At 37.5% G+C, this 8,222-nt stretch overlaps 1 protein-coding gene across 2 annotated transcripts in view; it reads right to left on the minus strand.

Annotated features, from left to right (window-relative positions):
- The window catches only part of ksr2 (kinase suppressor of ras 2), a 127,760-nt gene that overhangs the window by 103,157 nt on the left and 16,381 nt on the right, over window positions 1-8,222 (minus strand). The window lies entirely within an intron of this gene.

The following is an 8,222-nucleotide window of genomic DNA, read 5'->3' on the forward strand; positions in this document are numbered from 1 at the left end:
GGCTAAATGGCAGTGAAATGCCAGCGTGGCGGGTCTTTCTTGCTGCCATTGTAAACAGGATTTAGTGAAAAGGGCAACGGCTGTGTTCAATAAACGCAGTGTCCCATTTAGAGCTTGACTCTTTTGAGTGGAGGCTTTGTTCAACGTTCTTGCCGCGTAATCAGTGGGACTCAAAGTTAGACCTTGCTAATTAGTCAGCAGTCAATAAGGACCTCCTGGGTTTTCAGGGAGGGGGTTAGGGGTTCCTTCGGAGCTTCTTGCAGTCATTTTCCTTCTCTTCTTTACCTTCTATTATCATTATCTATTTCCCCATTTAAATGTTGTCATGTTACCCCACATCGCCCCGTTTCGTACTTCCCCTCCACCCCTGATCCCTTTTTTTCTCGCGTACTCTGTGCTTCTGCCTGTATTCATCTATTTTTTTTCTTGCTGATGGCATTTGAAGCCAATTAGGTGTTTATATGCATGCAAAGCTGTCTCAGCGCAGAGCATGGGAACATTCCTTTCAGATGTCAAAAGATTACAGAGCAAACTCCCAAAAGAGACCTGCCGTGCAAAGCAAAGATCAACACTATTACCCTGATCAACAGAAGGATTCGTATTCAAGAAATTCTTCGAGTGAAATGTGAAAATGTTTGTATGCAAGGGCACGTGTACGTGTGTGTAGACTTGTCTACAGAGGCGGACTGGGTAATGTGTGCATATTGCGGCACAAAAGACTGGCCGACTGCCTCCAAATTGAATGACTCATCCTCGACGCAACTCGCAAACTTCAGTCCCAGGAGCTGGTAGTGAAAATTTCTATTAACTCACGTTAGCTTTCTTCCATCACCTCACCGCAAAGCAACACGTTCGCTTTATTTCCTTTTATTTCTGCAGATCTATGCGATACATGAACTAACATGACTGCAGTTTGGCCATTTTATTGTAACGCCTGGTGACTCATATACTTCAAAAATTATGTTTCTTGGAAAAAAAAACTCTGCTTTCATTTGCGATGACGAAATGAGCTCCTTATAGAAAAATTCCTTCCGTCTTAAAAAAGCCATTTCCACATCTTTGCCTAATAGTGTCCAAAGGGGGCTGTTCGACACTGACAAACATTCATTCATCTTTTATTCTCACATTAATTCTTGCTGAAACACAGGTCCTCGCTTTTTCATGCGCGCGCACACACAGATGTGCAAATGTGACCGTGTTTGGAGGCTGTGACACATCTCGCGCTCCATCTGGGTAAGGAGAACGCCGCGGCGAGCTCCGCGTTTCTCTGAGCTGAAAAGTGCCTTTCGCCGCTCGGTGCGGTGGTGTTGCTGTGTGCCGTGTTCACACATTTAAGTAAGCCCCCCCACCATGTCAGAGAGCCCATTAGTGGCTCTGTGTGGCCAGCTCTGGAGAGTCAGAGGAAGAGAAGAATGACACAAATGGAGCCCGAGAAGGTAATAAAGACAAACAGGAAGCAAATGCAGAGCAATAAAAACACAACCCAACACTTCACTGTTAAAGTAGAAACATCCTGCTTTTAAATCCTTCCTTTTCACATTTAAATCATTCAGTTGAGTCTTTATAAAGCTGAACTACAACGCTTTGGTCTGAATTCTTTCTTATTCTAACTTTATCAGCCCCTCCTTCACCACTTTTATGCTGTGTGTCTCAAAGCAGCTGGTTTTGTTACTGTTCCTTTAAGATGCTTTAAGCCCCACCCCCTCCAGCTTCCAGACCGGTCCGCTCCAGTTTGAGAGGGGATTAGCATGCAGAAACGTTTTATTTACAATTAAATTAAAAGATGTCAGCAACAAAAGACTTGTCCATCCAACCTTACATGTTGGAGCCAGAGTCTGACCCAGAACCAGAGTCTGACCCAGAACCAGAGTCTGACCCAGAACCAGAGTCTGACCCAGAACCAGATGAGAATGAGGACAAGGAAATTGTAGTTGGTAAGTCCAGACCTTATATGGTAATTCTGTTACAGATTATTTAACACAATATTTCAGAAAAAGTCATAGAAAATAGATAAAACTGAACAAGCTGAAAAATCTGACCCAAACAGAATATAAAGATGTCTCTGCAGCACCAGGAGACAATTCAACTTTTCTGCTCCTAGAGGATCCAAGTCCACAACAAAATGTATTTAACAGCTAAAAAGTTGGATTTTGCAGGATATGTCCCCTTTAACCTTTGTTTTCTGTACCATTGTCAAACATTGGTCTAACAGCTGTGGAGAAAAGTTTATTAGGACTACATTGAGTATAGTTTGATATTGACATATTTATAAGCAGAGTTGGGTAGTAACTACTTACATTTACTCAGTTACATTTACTTGAGTAACTTTTTGTAAAAAAAAAAAGAAGTACTTTTTGGAGTATTTTTTCTATGCTTATGTTTTCTTTTACTTTTACTTGAGTCATTTTATAATGAAGTATTGCTACTCTTACTTGAGTAAAGTTTCTGAATACTCTGCCCACTGTGAGTAACTTCACTGAATGAAGAACTTGTTTTCACCAAAAATTCACCACACACACACACACACACACACACACACACACACACACACACACACACCTGCAGTTTTTGTTAGTTTCAAAAAAATTATATTGAAAGAAACTGATTTGGTTAATGTTTCTTTTGCCTGAATTTGTTATTCTGTTATTTATATGATTTTTTTTAGTTTTGATCTTTAAAATACCAAAATTCCCACCTCGCTTTATATTTTTGGTCTGTCTGATTATGTAATTTTTAAATATTAATTGACTGATGTCTTGATTAGTACTTGAGTTGTTTTTTTTAACCAAATACTTTTTTACTCTTACTTGAGTCATTTCTTGAATGTCTACTTTTTACTTTTACTTGAGTAAAAATATGTTGAAGTAGTTCTGCTCTTACTTCAGTGCAATTATGGGGGGACTCTACCCACCACAGTTTATAAGTAAAAAGAATGAGGCAGATATGTTTATAACAACAATAAATATTAAAATAATAATGAAACACTGATTTCTGGTCACTGCAAAAATTAAAATAAGTTTAAAATACTACAATATAGTCTGAATCTTCTCAAATTAAGTGAAATGGTCTACCAGTGCAGTAAGGTAATTGATAGTAATAAGGTTATAGTAATAATAAGTAGTAAGGTAATAGATTAAAATAAATAAACTCCACTTTAAACCTGGACTTGTTTTAGAAGCACGTGCCTCATCTTTTGTGCAACAGAATCAAGGATTAATTCATCCAGGATTACACCAAAGTCCCAACTTAATCCCTTATCCTACTTTCGTGAAACAGGCCACAGGGTCCGTGCTTTTCAGACTTATAAAACAACTCTTTTTTTTAAATTAACATACTTATATGAACAAACACTACATTGAGTAATCTCAAACATCTTCACTTTTCCATGATGGTTTTAGTTTAATACTTTATTCTCAGCTGATGGAGGTTGTTTGTGTGCAGAGCCTTGACGATGGTGATGATGAGGATGCTGAATGTATCAGACCACTTGATCAGTGCGTCATGTCGGTCCAAAAGATCAGGAGATTCTATAATTAGATAAAGGACCGGAAGATAGACTAAAACATAAATATACACTTCAATTCTTGTTTTTTTTTTATTTATTTATTCATTTTTTTCAAGTGTTGCTTTTTGTTGATTCATGCAGCTGTCACCTTGTCTGTTTGTCCCAGAGATTTATAAAGCACTTAACAGAAATAACTAAGTAAAAAAAAAATACCTGAACAGAAAATGAAAGTAAAAGCAAAGTACTTTTACATTCACACTAAGACAGAGGTTCTCAAACTGGGGTCACAGGACCCCCAGGGGTCCACGAGCTGTAACTTAGGGGTCCTTAATAAATTGTTCATTTGGTTTTGGATATGGGGAACAATGCACTATTACTAAACCAAACAAAAAAATCACATTCCCTTGGAATTTACAAGTTAAAATGACAGTAAATTATTTTTAAAACAGCATGGGGTTCCTGAGTGGGTCCCTGGAAATTTGTCCCCCTTTTAAAGGGTCCCCAGACCCAAACGGTTTGAGAACCCCTGCATTTTCTTTACATTACTCAGCTAGATTTAGTGGAACCATCTTGGTTAAGTTAATTCAACATTTCATCTTTTTACAGTGCATAAATGACTCTTTTTACAGTGACTGTCATATTTAAATTTGTAACTAGGTGTTAAATTTTAACGTGAAGTAAAAGTATCATTTTTTTATTTTGAATGTAACAAAATAAGAATAAAAGTTACAATAAAATGACAAATATTAAAACAAATTGCTTAAATACTGTAAAGACGTAAATGTACTTTGTCACTGTATCAAACTTTATGTAATAAGATTATAAAACTTTCTTTCCAGTGTGATTTCAGCAGTATAAGGGTGGAGGATCAGCTCTACAGTATTGTTAATGATGGTTCAGATCTAATCAAATTAAGTGAAAAGAGTTATCACTCATTTCTAATTAGTTTGAATCACATTTCTTTTTTATATATTATTATTTTCTAAAAAATAATAAAAAAAAAACTTTTTTAAAGCTAGGTTGCAGCAGATAATAATAATAAAGCATGAGAAAAACCCAAATCCCACTCTGAGATGAGATCAGAACAGACGCCTTTAGAATCAGCAGGGAACAGCAGAGGGCTTCAGTCACAACAAGTCAAGACTTTACAACCAAATATTCAGAACATCAACGTCGCTTCTGGGCAGCCCGTCTCAGGGGAGAAAAGCTGCAGAGAGCCTCGCTTCCAACACATTCAGGGGTTAAAGTTCAGCCCAGACTTTTGCTTTAAATACTCATTTGGAGGCCGGGAGTCGGCTAAAAGTCAAAGTTAATGGGAAAAGGACAATTTGAGGAAGCTTTTTCTGCTCATGCCAGCAGTAGGAATTAGTCCCCATTAGTACAAATGTTTTATTTTAAACACATTATCTCTTTTAAAATGTGTTTCTTGAAAGAACGGAACATTTTCAACTTTAGCTTCTTCCTAAAAACGACTAAAATGGCTCCGGCGGTTATTTATTTACGCAGCATCAGTTTTGATAGAAGTGCAACTGAGATTTTTTTTTTTTTCAGAAGACGTTCCCAACCATTAGTATCACTGACTCACTGTCACAAGGCGGCCATTTCCTCTCGAACCTATGATCTGACGATGCGAAAGTAATAAATGTCGAATGGTGAAGGAGTACAGTTCAGACCCATTTTTAGAGCTCTTCGGTCCAACAATTTCAGAATCAGTAACATCAGAAGGAACACAGAGCTTCTGTAACATTCAGATGTTTTTTTAGAAAATATACATTTTTGTTATTTATCTATTATCAGTGTTTATTTGTGAACAAATGACAGTCTTGTCTGATTCTGTCCAGGAAAACCAAAGTAACAGAAAGTTAGTGAGGAAGTTAGAGGAGCAGACAGATTGACAAATAACACCAGAGTGAACCGAGACGTCATTAATTTTTCATGATTCCAGCAGAGAACCGACAGGAGCTCAGGCTTTTCAGCCCGAATCCTTCCTCAGGATGTCCACGTTAAATTAAAGTTAATAAAATACTCTTTTTACTGTTTTTTAAGAACGTTAGAGGGAAAAAAAGAACGTTATCTGTTATTTTGAGTCTTCTGAGAGGTTAGAGAAGAGAAGAGAAGAGAAGAGAAGAGAAGAGAAGAGAAGAGAAGAGAAGAGAAGAGAAGAGAAGAGAAGAGAAGAGAAGAGAAGAGTTAATAAAACAAGTTCATGATTGTTACCAAATCCAACAAATCAGTTTTTAGTGAAGCTCTACTGCCCCCTGCAGGTTGACATTTGTCCATGCAGACGTTTCCCTTTAGAACCAAACGTGGTCAGATGGAGCCACCTGGTGGTGAACAAAGGTATCACACTTTGGTACTTTTCTGCTCATGAAACTAAAACTATTAAAGAATCTGTTAATCCCATTATTATAAAACCTGCCTGCACAGTTTGATCTGGAACAGACAAAATTAACTATTTTATCTTTGAAAAACGTTTTATAACACATGATTTTATTTTATTGGTAGCTGATGTTATCCATAATGAACAATAAAGAAAACATATTTTATTACTGAGTAAATAAATGAGGGAAAACTATTTAAAAACAAATTTTCAAAGACACAGTAAAATAATTACAAAATAAAAGTAGTAATAAATAAGATGTATTTTAACAAAATGCCTTGAATCCCTTGAAGAAATGCATATCTGTCACCCTTCATGCCAGAGTTTGACACTAAAAAGATCGTCTGCTGAAAAGGAACAGAGTTTTGGTCACTTTGTGAAACTGATCTCATCTTGTGAAATAATGTGAGAGAACCCAAGTTTTACAAACATCAATGAGTTGTAGGTGCAGGCAGTGATTATCTGCTGAGAGCTTTACTAAAGTCTGTTCATTGATGGACTGGATCTGGACTGGATCCAGGCTAGATCTGGGCACAATCTGGACTGGATAGGACCTGGACTGGATCTGGACTAAATGTGGGCATGATCTGGAATGGATTTTTGATTGGATCTGTGCACGAACTAGACTGGATCTAGGCATGATCTGGACTGGCTTTGGATTGAATCTGGAATGGATCTGGACTGGATGTGGGCACAATTTGTATGGGCTGGATCTGGACCGGATCTTTGATGGGATCTGGACAGGGTTTGGATTGGATCTGGGCATGATCTGGACTGGGTCTGGGCACAATCTTGACTGGTTTTAGATTGCATCTGGGCACAATCTACATTGGATCTAGACTAGATCGGGATTGGATCTTGGCACAATCTGGATTGGATTTGAGCTGGATCTGAACTGGATCTGGGCTAGATCAGGGCTGGGTCTGGACAGGATCTGGATTGGATCTGAGCTGGATCTGTAACTCATTCACTTTTGAAGTAAACCCAATTAATCAGTAAATGTATAAAACTACGAATGTAAAATTCTAAAACTTGTAAAAATGTGAACATTTGAACATTATTTCCAGTAGTGGGCACCAGTCCGCTAAAGCGCAAATCCGCTAATTGCGGACCTAAATATATCATTTGCACTTTAGCGGTCTTACTCATTTTTATAATACATAAGCAGATTTGCTCTTTCTAAAATTAAAATGCGGTACTGCTAATAACTAATTATCTACCAGTCATCATTATCTTGAACAGCAGAAGGTATGTCTGTCAATGAATCACAACACACATGATCTAACCAACAGCACCCCCAGCAAAAACAGTTAACGTTTGTAATCCATTCAAAATTTTGTATGTATTGATTTATTTTACTTTACAATCGGAGCTCCTTTTTAAAAAAAAGTTTAAACGTTGGAGCTCAATACTTGACGTAATCGATCGAAGCAACGGGGTTAGAGATGCAGAAATGATTTAAAGATGTTATGCTGATGAAGACTGACATCTAGCGGTCAACTGGAGCAACTACATGGAAAACTTTAAAATCCAAGCTCTTATTTTGAAGGGCAGATAGTTTCCTGTTCTCTGTGCTTTCCCGTCACAAATCAAATCCGTCATGTACCCAGAATGCATTGCTTCAATTTTCCAATAAACAGTTTTAGAATTACTTTATTGATGCTTCTTTAATGAAAAATCTACAACAAACAAAAGAAAAAGACAAAGAAGCAGCCGAACTAGCAACCCTCAATAAGTTTTTAATTTTTACACCAGGAGCCAAAGGTCTGTTTCAGGAAATCAGATTCCCAGCAATCGGTGGTTGTAGAATTAAGCTGTATAAGAGTTCATACACCGCTAGTTGGCAGTGCTGATATTGTACAGATATTGTACAGATTTTGCCAGCTGGTAAGTGTCAAATTGAACTTGTGCTTTAGAATTAGCTTCCGCTAATTTTCTATGGCATAAGCGTATTTGAAGTTGCGGACCTAAATAATTTCATAAGCGCTTTAGAAATTGTGAAGGTAATTTTTGGATTAGCGCTGCCCACCACTGATTATTACACTCTCAATGACCGGCACCGGACACATTTGGCAACAAATGAAAGACTTATTTACAGGGTAAAATGTAGAAAATGTGTTTGATTGTTTCACACACAAAAACAAGATTTCAACTGGAGAAAAAAAACATTTTAAATGTATTTAAATAACTGCAGGATTAATGGCAGAAGTTGGAGACGAGCTGGAACTGAGACACAAATCTGTCATTTTCAGTGAACAGATAAGTTAGGACGAGTGATGTTTAAAGGTGTGCGTGCGTGCGTGCGTGTGTGTGTGTGTGTGTGTGTGTGTGTGTGTG

The sequence above is a fragment of the Austrofundulus limnaeus genome, unplaced genomic scaffold (assembly GCF_001266775.1).
Source record: "Austrofundulus limnaeus strain Quisiro unplaced genomic scaffold, Austrofundulus_limnaeus-1.0 Scaffold77, whole genome shotgun sequence".
Classification (NCBI taxonomy): domain Eukaryota; kingdom Metazoa; phylum Chordata; class Actinopteri; order Cyprinodontiformes; family Rivulidae; genus Austrofundulus; species Austrofundulus limnaeus.